The 12,336-nt window shown below is 46.5% G+C and overlaps 1 protein-coding gene across 6 annotated transcripts in view; it reads right to left on the reverse strand.

Annotated features, from left to right (window-relative positions):
- Scm (Polycomb protein Scm) overlaps positions 1 to 11,842 on the reverse strand; it is a 79,392-nt gene extending 67,550 nt beyond the window's left edge. For all 6 annotated transcript variants that reach the window (XM_045762433.2, XM_045762441.2, XM_045762468.2 and 3 more), the window contains exon 1: positions 11,719 to 11,842. The gene's annotated coding sequence lies outside the window, so the exon portion shown is untranslated. The remainder of the gene's footprint in view (positions 1 to 11,718) is intronic.
- Positions 11,843 to 12,336: the final 494 nt, after the last annotated feature.

Raw genomic sequence — 12,336 nt, forward strand, 5'->3', positions numbered from 1 at the left:
TCTACAGTTACTTCCAGATTGCTGGTACTTCTAATATGGATGAAAAAATTTCTGAGTGATAGAAAAATGAGGGCAGTAATCAGAGGCAATGTATCGGACTGGAGAAATGTCATAAGTGGAGTACAACAGGGGTTCAGTTCTTGCACAAGTGATGTTTATTGTGTACATAAATGATCTACCAGTTGGTATACAGAATTATATGAACATGTTTGCTGATGATGCTAAGATAATAGGAAGGATAAGAAACATAAGAACATAAGAACACAGGCAACTGCAAGCCTTTTGGCCCATACGAGGCAGCTCCTATTTATAACCACCCAATCCCACTCATATACATGTCCTTACCACACTTGAAACAATCGAGGGACCCCACCTCCACTACGTTTTGTAGTAATTGGTTCCATAAATCAACAACCCTGTTACCGAACCAGTATTTACCCAAGTCTTTCCTAAATCTAAACTTATCCAATTTATACCCATTGTTTCGCATTCTGTCTTGTGTTGATACTTTTAATACTCCATTAATATCCCCTTTGTTATGTCCATTCATCCACTTGTAAACCTCTATCATGTCACCCCTTAACTCTTTGCCTTTCCAGTGAATGCAATTTAAGCTTTGTTAATCTTTCTTCATATGAAAGATTTCCAATTTGGGAAATTAACTTCGTCATCCTACGCTGGACACGTTCAAGTGAATTTATATCCATTCTATAGTACGGTGACCAAAACTGAACTGCATAATCTAAATGGGGCCTAACCAAAGCAAGATATAGCTGAAGAACAACACTAGATGTCTTGTTACTAACGCTTCGATTAATAAATCCCAGTGTCCTATTTGCCTTACTAAGAACATTCATGCATTGATCCTTTGGTTTTAAATTCTTACTAATCATAACTCCCAGATCTCTTTCGCAATCCGACTTCGCAATCTCATCGCCATCCAGCTCATATCTTGTAACTCTATCATCATTACCTAGCCTTAAAACTTAACATTTATCAGCATTAAACTGCATCTGCCAATCTTTTGACTATTTCAAAACCCTATTTAGATCAACTTGAAGTGATAGTGTGAAGTGACAATCATCAAACTTAGATGATTGTCATGCCCTTCAAGAAGACCTGCACAAAATAAGTATATGGAGCACTACTTGGTAAATGGAATTTAATGTGAATAAATGCCATGTTATGGAATGTGGAATAGGAGAACATAGACCCCACACAACCTATATATTATGTGAGAAATCTTTAAAGAATTCTGATAAAGAAAGAGATCTAGGGGTGGTTCTAGATGGGAAACTATCACCTGAGGACCACATAAAGAGCATTGTGCGAGGAGCCTATGCCATGCTTTCTAACTTCATAATTGCTTTTAAATACATGGATGGCGAAATACTAAAGAAATTGTTCACGACTTTTGTTAGGCCAAAGCTAGAATATGCAGTGGTTGTGTGGTGCCCATATCTTAAGAAGCACATTAACAAACTGGAAAAGGTGCAGCAAAGACATGCTACTAAGTGGCTCCCAGAACTGAAGGGCAAGAGCTACGAGGAGAGGTTAGAGGCATTAAATATGCCAAAACTAGAAGACAGAAGAAAAAGAGGTGATATGATCACTACGTACAAAATAGTAACAGGAATTGATAAAATCGATGAGCAAGATTTCCTGAGACCTGGAACTTCAAGAACAAGAGGCCATAGATTTAAACTAACTAAACAAAGATGCCAAAGAAATATAAGAAAATTCACTTTCGCAGAGTGGTAGACGGTTGGAACAAGTTAAGTGAGAAGGTGGTGGAGGCCAAAACGTCAGTAGCTTCAAAGCGTTATATGACAAAGAGTGCTGGGAAGACGGGACACCACGAGCATAGCTCTCATCCTGTAATTACACTTAGGTAATTACACTTAAGTAATTACAATTCTCACAACACTGTGAGTGTCACCCCTTTTTCCAAATTTCTCAAACCATCCCCTGCTCGGCCGAAACTCTTTCATATCTGCATCACTTGTTCCAGGGGGTTTTCTCTAAAAGGTCTTCATCCAATAGCCTTGCTTTTTCACAAATGATGGACTCTGAAATGTTAACATCTGCTTGTTGTGTATCCAAATTAATAACAACTTTTGAACATCCTCAAGTGTTTGTGTTCTTTGTTTTGCGATTGTTGAGATACCTTTTGCCACTTTAGCACTCATAATGTCCTTTTTCTTAGCAATTACAGTGCATATCGTTGACATAGATTTGTTGTACCGCCCAGCTAGTTCAACAACCTGTGTACCATTTTCATGTTTATGAATGATCTCTTGTTTTTGCTCAATGGTAATTATCACATGTGTTTTCTTAGATTGAACCTTACCACTGACTTTCTTGGAATCCATGGAGTGATATATAATAATTACTTTTATGTTCAAAACCCCAAAAAGTTGAAAAACAATGAAATTCTTTACAAAGAATTCAAGCACGATCGTCACTAAGCGGAAGGCACTGGTAAATTGAAGCGAAATTGAAATTGAAACCACGCGCTAGGTCGCCCATACGCATATCAACAAACTACATTACTCGAGGCAAAGCTCGTAACCTGATTCAAATTTTACTAAGAAATTGAACTTATAACCCTTAAAGTTCGTAAATAGGGGCATTCGTAAGCCGAGGTGTCACTGTATATCCAGCATATAGACTGGATATGGACAAAAATAGTAGTCAAGAGCTTTGTATCATCCTTTGCAGATGATACAATTGTCAGCATGAAAATTTCCTCTGTATAAGAAACTGAAAAACTGCAGGCAGATATTAACCCTAAAAGGGCGTACATATACAATTTGAGTAAATGTCGCTGAACGGAGCACATCGTATACACTGTACAGTATATACAACTGAAGGTGCCGTGCACGATTTAAATGTCCCACTGGGTAAGAGAGACATCCATACGCTAGCCAGGAGCGAAAGTGAACAACAGACACCATCTTGGAAACAAATCCAGTGTAGGCTGCCACTGTGGGGGGGTGGAGGGGAGGTAGGACTCGGTTACCCAACAGACACCATGGCGAGAGCATCATATTCCAGTGGCCAACTGCGCTCACCACAGCACGCCACCCAGTTATTGACCAAGGAAGAAATTAATATTTAATTGTTCCAGGAGGGTGAGGAACCTGATATTGACGACTCGGACATACCTTACCCAGCGATGATTCCAGGGCCTAGCGTTCCCACAGCCCGGTCCTCTATCAGACCTCCTCGTTGCTGGACTGGTCAACCTGTTTGATGTGCCTGCTCACAGCCTGGTTGATCAGGTATCCTTTGGAGGTGCTTGTCAAGTTCTCTCTTGGACACTGTAAGGGGTCGGCCAGTTATACCCCTTAAGTATAGTGGAAGTGTGTTGAACAGTCTCGGGCCTCTGATGTTGATATAGTTCTCTCTCAGAGTACAATACATACTGTACCTCAGCTCTTCAATGTGGGTATTCTGCACATCCTGCCATGCCTCCTGGTTTCATGTGGTGTTATTTCTGTGTGCTGGTTTGGGACCAGCCCACCTACTATTTTCCACATGTAAATTATTATGTATCTCTCCCGCCTGCGCTCAAGAGAATACATATTTAGGCATTTTAGTCGTTGCCAATGGTTTAGATGTTTTACTGAATGGATTCTAGCAGTAAATGATCTCTGCATGCTTTCTAGGTCAGCAATTTCACCAGCTTTGAAAGGGGCTGTCATTGTAAATACCTAAGTGTAATTACATAAGTGTAGTTATAGGATGAGAGCTATGCTTGTGGTGTCCCGTCTTCCCAGCACTCTTTGTCGTATAACGCTTTGACAGTACTGACGGTTTTGGGCCTCTACCACCTGCTCACGTAACTTGTTCCAACCGTCTACCACTCTGTTTGCGAAAGTGAATTTTCTTATATTTCTTCGGCAGCTTTGTTTAGTTAGTCTAAATGTATGACCTCTTGTTCTTAAAGTTCCAGGTATCAGGTATCGGGATGTCTTCCCTATCAATTTTATCGATTCCTGTTACTATCTTATACTTAGTGATCATATCTCCTCTTTCTTCCATCTTCTAGTTTTGGCATATTTAATGCTTCTAACCTCTCCTCGTAGCTCTTGCCCTTCAGTTCTGGGAGCCACTTAGTAGCATGTCTTTGCACCTTTTCCAGTTTGTTGATGTGCTTCTCAAGGCATGGGCACCATACAACCGCTGCATATTCTAGCATTGGCCCAACAAAAGTCGTGAACAATTTCTTTAGTATATCGCCATCTACGTACAATATTTAAAAGCAATTCTGAAGTTAGAAAGCATAGCATAGGCTTCCCACACACCATTCTTTACATGGTCCTCAGGTGATAGTTTTCTATCAAGAACCTCGCCTAGATCTTTCTTTATCAGAAGTCTTGATTCTCCTCATAATTTATAGGTTGTGTGGGGTCTATGTTCTATTCCACATTCCATAACATGGCATTTATACACATTAAGTTCCATTTGCCAAGTGGTGCTCCATATACTTATTTTGTGCAGGTCTTCTTGTAGGGCATGACAATCATTAAAGTTACTTATCCTTCCTATTATCTTAGCATCATCAGCAAACATGTTCATATAATTCTGTAATCCGTCTGGTAGATCATTTATGTAGACAACGAACATCACTGGTGCAAGAACTGAACCCTGTGGTACTCCACTTGTGACATTTCTCCAGTTCGATACATTGATTACTGCCTCTGATTACTGCCCTCATTTTTCTATCAGTTAAAAAAAATTTCATCCATGTTAGCTTACCTGTCACCCCTCCAAAATGTTCCAGTTTCCAGAACAACCTCTTATATGGAACTCTGTCAATAGCCTTTTTTTTAGGTCCAGAAGATGCAGTCAACCCAACCATCTCTTTCCTCTGTGGATAGATCATAGAAATTGAGTAAATTCGATACACAGATCTTCCAGATCGAAAACCATACTGTCTGTCTGATATTATATGGTTTCTCTCCTGGGGTTCCACCCAATTAGTTTTAATTATTTTTTCCAATATTTTGACTATTATACTTGTCAATGATACAGGTCTATAATTAAGGGGATCTTCCCTGCTGCCACTTTTGTAGATTGGAACTATGTTAGCCTTCTTCCACACATCTGCTATGACTCCTGTACACAGGGATGCCTGAAATATCAGCTGAAGTGGAATGCTGAGCTCAGGTGCACATTCTCTTGGAACCCATGGTGAAACTCCATCTGGACCAACTGCTTTGTTCCTACTTAGCTCCAAGAGCATTTTTTCACTTTGTCTCTGGACACCTCTATGTACTTTATGTTGTTCTCTGGAATTCTTATTGTGTCTGGTTCCCTGAAAATTTCCTCTTGTACAAACACACTTTGCAACTTTTCGTTTAATGTTTCACACATTATGTTTTCATTTTCCGTGAATTTGTCTTCCATTTTCAACCTCTGAATATTATCCTTTACCTGCAGCTTGCTTTTAATGAATTTATAGAAAAGGCCTGGATCTGATTTACATTTGTCTGCTATACGGTTCTCAAAGTTCCTCTCTGCCTCTCTCCTTACTGACGTGTAGTTGTTTCTCGCATCTTTGTATCGCTGGTATGTTTGGGGGTTTGGCCTCTTCCTATAATGATTCCATGCTTGTGTCTTTTGATCTCTGGCCCTCTTGCAATTTCTGTTGAACCAACCCTGTTTCCCAGGTCTGTACCTCTGTTTTGGTGCAAATGTTTGTATGCCTTCATAGTATATTTCACAAAATTTGGCATACATCTCATTTACTTCCTTACCTAGCAGCAAGTCTGTCCAATTATTCCCAGGAAAAATTTTGTAAGTTCCCCATAGCGTCCTCTCTTGAAACCGAGTTTAACAACCGTTTCAATATCCTCATTCTCTACCAGATTAAATCGCAAAGCATATTTAATGTCCAACATGACATGATCACTCTTTCCCAAGAGAGGAAGGTACTGTACTGGATGTTAAATACTTTATCTCTTCTTCTTTCCTGGTGAATATTAGATCCAGTAATGAAGGAACATCCCCTTCCCTCATTCTTGTGGTCTGCATCACATGTTGATACATGAATGTCTCCAAAATGAGGTTTACAAATCTGCCTGTCCAAATATCCTCTGTTCTTGTCTCGTAGGCCTCCCAGTCTATTGCCTTAAATTTCAAGTCCCCCAGTACAAGCAATCAGGATTTATCTTTGTCTCTATTTTATCTTTATTTATCTATTTATGATAGATTTATCTTTCTCTCATTTGTCATCCAGTTCTTCCTTCATCCATGTGTTTGTGCAACAGTATTCCACTCTAGAGAGCACTAGCGACTCAAATTGTATCAATATTGGTACAGCATCTCTAGTTTGAAAAGTTTTTGTTATCCAATCTGTCATTTATAATGGCAGGTGTACTGTAGTGAGGGGGCAAGTGTTATGTAGTGAGAGGGCAGGTGTTATGTAGGAGTGAAGGAGACAGGTGTAGTGTACTGAAGAAGACAGGTGTAGTGTACTGAAGAAGACAGGTGTAGTGTACTGAAGGAGACAGGTGTAGTGTACTGAAGGAGACAGGTGTTGTGTACTGAAGGAGACAGGTGTAGTGTACTGAAGGAGACAGGTGTTGTGCATTGAAGGAGACAGGTGTTGTGCAGTGAAGGAGACAGGTGGTGTAGTAAAGGAGACAGGTGTTGTGCAGTAAAGGAGACAAGTGTTGTGTAGTGAAGGAGACAGGTGTAGTGTAGTGAAGGAGACAGGTGTAGTGTACTGAAGGAGACAGGTATTGTGAAGTGAAGGAGACAGGTGTTGTGTAGTGAAGGAGACAGGTGTTGTGTAGTGAAGGAGACAGGTGTAGTGTACTGAAGGAGACAGGTATTGTGAAGTGAAGGAGACAGGTGTTGTGTAGTGAAGGAGACAGGTGTTGTGTAGTGAAGGAGACAGGTGTTGTGTACTGAAGGAGACAGGTGTTGTGTAGTTAAGGAGACAGGTGTTGTGTAGTGAAGGAGACAGGTGTTGTGTACTGAAGGAGACAGGTGTGTAGTGAAGGAGACAGGTGTTGTGTAGTTAAGGAGACAGGTGTTGTGTAGTGAAGGAGACAGGTGTTGTGTAGTTAAGGAGACAGGTGTTGTGCAGTGAAGGAGACAGGTGTTGTGCAGTGAAGGAGACAGGTGTTGTGCAGTGAAGGAGACAGGTGTAGTGTAGTTAAGGAGACAGGTGTTGTGTAGTGAAGGAGACAGGTGTTGTGTAGTTAAGGAGACAGGTATTGTGAAGTGAAGGAGACAGGTGTTGTGTAGTGAAGGAGACAGGTGTTGTGTAGTGAAGGAGACAGGTATTGTGAAGTGAAGGAGACAGGTATTGTGAAGTGAAGGAGACAGGTGTTGTGTAGTGAAGGAGACAGGTGTTGTGTAGTGAAGGAGACAGGTGTAGTGTACTGAAGGAGACAGGTGTTGTGCATTGAAGGAGACAGGTGTTGTGCATTGAAGGAGACAGGTGGTGTAGTAAAGGAGACAGGTGTTGTGCAGTGAAGGAGACAGGTGTTGTGTAGTGAAGGGGACAGGTGATGTGTAGTGAAGGAGACAAGTGTTGTGTAGTGAAGGAGACAGGTGTTGTGTAGTGAAGGAGACAGGTGTTGTGTAGTGAAGGAGACAGGTGTAGTGTACTGAAGGAGACAGGTGTTGTGCATTGAAGGAGACAGGTGTTGTGAAGTGAAGGAGACAGGTGTTGTATAGTGAAGGAGACAGGTGTTGTGTACTGAAGGAGACAGGTATTGTGAAGTGAAGGAGACAGGTGTTGTGTAGTGAAGGAGACAGGTGTTGTGTAGTGAAGGAGACAGGTGTAGTGTACTGAAGGAGACAGGTATTGTGAAGTGAAGGAGACAGGTGTTGTGTAGTGAAGGAGACAGGTGTTGTGTAGTGAAGGAGACAGGTGTTGTGTAGTGAAGGAGACAGGTGTAGTGTACTGAAGGAGACAGGTGTTGTGCATTGAAGGAGACAGGTGTTGTGAAGTGAAGGAGACAGGTGTTGTGTAGTGAAGGAGACAGGTGTTGTGTAGTTAAGGAGACAGGTATTGTGAAGTGAAGGAGACAGGTGTTGTGTAGTTAAGGAGACAGGTGTTGTGTAGTGAAGGAGACAGGTGTTGTGTACTGAAGGAGACAGGTGTGTAGTGAAGGAGACAGGTGTTGTGTAGTTAAGGAGACAGGTGTTGTGTAGTGAAGGAGACAGGTGTTGTGTAGTTAAGGAGACAGGTGTTGTGCAGTGAAGGAGACAGGTGTTGTGCAGTGAAGGAGACAGGTGTTGTGCAGTGAATGAGACAGGTGTAGTGTAGTTAAGGAGACAGGTGTTGTGTAGTGAAGGAGACAGGTGTTGTGTAGTTAAGGAGACAGGTATTGTGAAGTGAAGGAGACAGGTGTTGTGTAGTGAAGGAGACAGGTGTTGTGTAGTGAAGGAGACAGGTATTGTGAAGTGAAGGAGACAGGTATTGTGAAGTGAAGGAGACAGGTGTTGTGTAGTGAAGGAGACAGGTGTTGTGTAGTGAAGGAGACAGGTGTAGTGTACTGAAGGAGACAGGTGTTGTGCATTGAAGGAGACAGGTGTTGTGCATTGAAGGAGACAGGTGGTGTAGTAAAGGAGATAGGTGTTGTGCAGTGAAGGAGACAGGTGTTGTGTAGTGAAGGGGACAGGTGTTGTGTAGTGAAGGAGACAAGTGTTGTGTAGTGAAGGAGACAGGTGTTGTGTAGTGAAGGAGACAGGTGTTGTGTAGTGAAGGAGACAGGTGTAGTGTACTGAAGGAGACAGGTGTTGTGCATTGAAGGAGACAGGTGTTGTGAAGTGAAGGAGACAGGTGTTGTGTAGTGAAGGAGACAGGTGTTGTGTAGTTAAGGAGACAGGTGTTGTGAAGTGAAGGAGACAGGTGTAGTGTAGTGAAGGAGACAGGTGTTGTGTAGTGAAGGAGACAGGTGTAGTGTACTGAAGGAGACAGGTGTTGTGCATTGAAGGAGACAGGTGTTGTGTAGTGAAGGAGACAGGTGTAGTGTACTGAAGGAGACAGGTGTTGTGCATTGAAGGAGACAGGTGTAGTGTAGTTAAGGAGACAGGTGTTGTGTAGTGAAGGAGACAGGTGTTGTGTAGTGAAGGAGACAGGTGTTGTGTAGTGAAGGAGACAGGTGTTGTGTAGTGAAGGAGACAGGTATTGTGAAGTGAAGGAGACAGGTGTTGTGTAGTGAAGGAGACAGGTGTTGTGTAGTGAAGGAGACAGGTGTAGTGTACTGAAGGAGACAGGTGTTGTGCATTGAAGGAGACAGGTGTTGTGAAGTGAAGGAGACAGGTGTTGTGTAGTGAAGGAGACAGGTGTAGTGTAGTGAAGGAGACAGGTGTTGTGTAGTGAAGGAGACAGGTGTTGTGTAGTGAAGGAGACAGGTGTAGTGTAGTGAAGGAGACAGGTGTTGTGTAGTGAAGGAGACAGGTGTTGTGTAGTGAAGGAGACAGGTGTTGTGTAGTGAAGGAGACAGGTGTTGTGTAGTGAAGGAGACAGGTGTTGTGTACTGAAGGAGACAGGTGTTGTGTAGTGAAGGAGACAGGTGTTGTGTAGTGAAGGAGACAGGTGTTGTGTAGTGAAGGAGACAGGTGTTGTGTAGTGAAGGAAACAGGTGTTGTGCAGTGAAGGAGACAGGTGTTGTGTAGTTAAGGAGACAGGTGTTGTGTAGTTAAGGAGACAGGTGTTCTGTAGTGAAGGAGACAGGTGTTGTGTAGTGAAGGAGACAGGTGTTGTGTAGTGAAGGGGACAGGTGTTGTGTAGTGAAGGAGACAGGTGTTGTGTAGTGAAGGGGACAGGTGTTGTGTAGTGAAGGGGACAGGTGTTGTGTAGTGAAGGAGACAGGTGTTGTGTAGTGAAGGGGACAGGTGTTGTGCAGTGAAGGAGACAGGTGTTGTGTAGTGAAGGGGACAGGTGTTGTGCAGTGAAGGAGATAGGTGTTGTGTAGTGAAGGGGACAGGTGTTGTGTAGTGAAGGAGACAGGTGTTGTGTAGTGAAGGAGACAGGTGTAGTGTACTGAAGGAGACAGGTGTTGTGTAGTTAAGGAATGAAGGGACAGCAGGGGTGAGGGACACCAGGGGTGAGGGACAGCAGGGGTGAGGGACAGCAGGGGTGAGGGACAGCAGGGGTGAGGGACACCAGGGGTGAGGGACACCAGGGGTGAGGGAGAGCAAGGGTGAGGGACAGCAGGGGTGAGGGACATCAGGGGTGAGGGACAGCAGGGGTGAGGGATACCAGGGGTGAGGGAAACCAGGGGTGAGGGACACCAGGGGTGAGGGACACCAGGGGTGAGGGAGAGCAAGGGTGAGGGACAGCAGGGGTAAGGGACACCAGGGGTGAGGGACACCAGGGGTGAGGGAGAGCAAGGGTGAGGGACACCAGGGGTGAGGGACACCAGGGGTGAGGGACAGCAGGGGTGAGGGATAGCAGGGGTGAGGGACACCAGGGGTGAGGGACACCAGGGGTGAGGGAGAGCAAGGGTGAGGGACACCAGGGGTGAGGGACACCAGGGGTGAGGGACACCAGGGGTGAGGGAGAGCAAGGGTGAGGGACAGCAGGGGTGAGGGACATCAGGGGTGAGGGACACCAGGGGTGAGGGAGAGCAAGGGTGAGGGATACCAGGGGTGAGGGACAGCAGGGGTGAGGGACAGCAGGGGTGAGGGACAGCAAGAGTGAGAGACACCAGGGGTGAGTGACACCAGGGGTGAGGGACACCAGGGGTGAGGGACACCAGGGGTGAGGGACACCAGGGGTGAGAGACACCAGGGGTGAGGGACAGCAGGGGTGAGAGACACCAGGGGTGAGGGACACCAGGGGTGAGGGACACCAGGGGTGAGGGACACCAGGGGTGAGACACCAGGGGTGAGGGACACCAGGGGTGAGGGACAGCAGGGGTGAGGGACACCAGGGGTGAGAGACAGCAGGGGTGAGTGACACCAGGGGTGAGGGACAGTAGGGGTGAGGGACACCAGGGGTGAGGGACAGTAGGGGTGAGGGACAGCAGGGGTGAAGGACACCACGGGTGAGGGACAGCAGGGGTGAGGGACAGCAGGGGTGAGGGACAGCAGGGGTGAGGGACAGCAGGGGTGAGGGACACCAGGGGTGAGGGACACCAGGGGTGAGTAACACCAGGGGTGAGGGACAGCAGGGGTGAGGGACAGCAGGGGTGAGGGACAGCAGAGGTGAGGGACACCAGGGGTGAGAGACACCAGGGGTGAGGGACAGCAGTGGTGAGGGACACCAGGGGTGAGAGACACCAGGGGTGAGAGACACCAGGGTTGAGGGACAGCAGGGGTGAGGGACACCAGGGGTGAGAGACACCAGGGGTGAGAGACACCAGGGGTGAGAGACACCAGGGTTGAGGGACAGCAGGGGTGAGGGACACCAGGGGTGAGGGACACCAGGGGTGAGGGACAGACACCATGGACCACCTGGACCATCACCAGGTCACTGTCCTGGCACGTGTCAATGTGCCAGGGGGACACCGGGGAGCACCACGGGGAGCCACAGGGCGCCAAGGGGTGCCACAGAGCTCCCCGGGGGTGCCAGGGGGTGCCACGGGGTGCCAGCGAGAGGGACCGTCTCCGGACCACTTGACTGGCACAGTTATAGTTTCCCGCTCCGCCTGACTCCCACCCATTATAGCACTCTGCGCCCGGGACACTCCCCTCCCACGCCTCATTACTCCCCCATGGCGCCCATGGGGGCACCTTACTCACCCGAGGAGCCTCCTGTCTTCAGTCTAGGCACGCGCCACCTCCTCCTAACTGCCATAAAAATTTCCTAGCTATAAAAACAACAAACACTGACCGCCATATTGTTTTGGCGTCTGAGGCGTCGCGCGTCATAGAAAATGGTGCGGCGGCGAGGGGGACCATCCCATTCTCGCCGGCCCCCGCACAGCCCTCTACTTTACCGGAATGTACCTCGGGGCCGCCGTCTCTAGTGGCCTCCACGAAGAGAAGAAGCCCTGAGAGGCAGCCGTCTCCAGTGGCCTCCACGGAGAGAAGAAGCCCTGAGGGCCGCCATCTTCAGTGGCCTCCACGGAGAGAAGAAGCCCTGAGGGCCGCCATCTCCAGTGGCCTCCACGGAGAGAAGAAGCCCTGAGGGCCGCCATCTCTAGTGGCCTCCACGGAGAGAAGAAGCCCTGAGGGCCACCATCTTCAGTGGCCTCCACGGAGAGAAGAAGCCCTGAGGGCCTCCATCTCTAGTGGCCTCCACGGAGAGAAGAAGCCCTGAGGGCCGCCATCTCTAGTGGCCTCCACGGAGAGAAGAAGCCCTGAGGGCCACCATCTTCAGTGGCCTCCACGGAGAGAAGAAGCCCTGAGGGCCTCCAT

Source organism: Procambarus clarkii, chromosome 14 (assembly GCF_040958095.1).
Source record: "Procambarus clarkii isolate CNS0578487 chromosome 14, FALCON_Pclarkii_2.0, whole genome shotgun sequence".
Taxonomy (NCBI): Eukaryota; Metazoa; Arthropoda; class Malacostraca; order Decapoda; family Cambaridae; genus Procambarus; species Procambarus clarkii.